This window comes from Leptonychotes weddellii, chromosome 2 (genome assembly GCF_054177405.1).
Source record: "Leptonychotes weddellii isolate Sample4059 chromosome 2, ASM5417740v2, whole genome shotgun sequence".
NCBI classification, from domain to species: domain Eukaryota; kingdom Metazoa; phylum Chordata; class Mammalia; order Carnivora; family Phocidae; genus Leptonychotes; species Leptonychotes weddellii.
Window position 1 is genome coordinate 156,422,738 of NC_138370.1, and position 1,602 is coordinate 156,424,339.

General features: G+C 40.6%; 1 pseudogene; it reads right to left on the reverse strand.

The window, feature by feature from the left end:
* Nucleotides 1–757: 757 nt before the first annotated feature.
* On the reverse strand, nt 758–1,297 carry LOC115939575 (transcription factor BTF3 pseudogene; annotated as a pseudogene).
* Between the last annotated feature and the right edge of the window lie 305 nt (nt 1,298–1,602).

The window sequence follows — 1,602 nt, forward strand, 5'->3', positions numbered from 1 at the left end:
TGGTTTCACCCATATGTGGAATATAAGAAACAGCACAGAGGATCATAGGGGAGGGAGGAAAAACTGAATGGGAAAAAATCAGAGAAGGAGACAAACCATGAGAGACTCTTGATTCTGGGAAACAAGCTGAGGGTTGCAGAAGGGGAGATGGTTGGATGGATGGGGTAACTGGGTGATGGGCATAAGGAGGGCACGTGATGTGATAAGCACTGGGTATTATACATAACTGATGAATCACTGAACACTACATCAGAAACTAATGATGTAGTATATGTTGGCTAATTGAATTTAAATAAAAATAAATAAATAAATGAAAATTTAAAAAATAAAAATAAAAACTATATTAAAAGACTAACCTTACCCCAAAACAATGAATATACAAGGAAGTTCTAGAGAGAAAAAAGTAAATATGTAAAATAAATATCTAGAGAGAGTGATATATTTAGAAAATAGGCGAAGTGAATACTAGGTCCAAATATTTGTAATTCTCAGAGAAGAAAATTGAAAAAGTAATGGAATAGAACATATTCTTAGGTATAGAAGTCAATACAATTTTTTTTTCCCTAGGCAAAAAACTTTATTAACCTTGTTTCAAACTTTATTCCCAGGCTTCTTCAGCTTAATTAGCTGCAAAGAATGAATAGTGTATAAGGAAAAACTGAAAAGAGCTGCAGTGTCCAAGGGACATGGGCTTAAAAATATTAGAGATCTAGATTTTATCAGATCCATGAACAAAATTTTAAAAAGCAGTCATAATATAAAATAGCAGCTCCCCAAGTTGACACAATTCAGTTTGCTTCATTCTTGGAAGTTTCATCAAAATTCTCCACAAGATCTGGAACTTCATCATCATCATGCTCTCCGGTAGCAAGTGGTGCTTTTCCATCCACAGATTGTTTGGACAGAGCTTCAGCCAATCTTCTTAAACTAGTCAGACTGCAGCAAGTTGGTTTAAGATACTGGGTAGCATTTCTGTCAGCTGCTTTGTCCCAGCGAGGCCTGGAATGGTGGAAGTGTTCGCGGCAAGTGACGCCTGAACTTTGGGGTTGTTAAAGTGGAGCACTGTTCCTTGGTTTGTGAACATACTCACTTCTTCAATACCAGAGATATTGTTTACCCCTAACTTCTTTAAGGAGAACTGAAGGTTTTATCATCTGCTGTAGCCGTTCTATGAACCACCTTCTTCTTTCGGCGAGCAGTTCCTTTCCCACCAATGCGCACTTGTGCTTGCAGTTTGGCGAGTTTCTCCTGGTTCATGATAGTTTCTTTCATCTTGGAGCGGAAATGGGACCTCGTGGGTGAATAGGGTTGGAGCTCAGGGGGTCCTGGGCGGACCAGCTGAGATTAGGTGCACACACGCGGGGCCGCAAGATCGAACTCAATACAATTTTTAACAAATAAAATAAGGCTAGGGGCACCTGAGTGGCTCAGTTGGTTAAGTGGCTGTCTTCAGCTCAGGTCATGATCCCAGGACCCTGGGATGGAGCCCCGCATCTGGCTCCCTGCTCAGCAGGGAGCCTGCTTCTCCTCTGCCTGCCATTCCCCCTGCTTGTACTTGCTCTCTGGCTCGCTCTGTGTCAAATAAATAAATAAATAAATAAA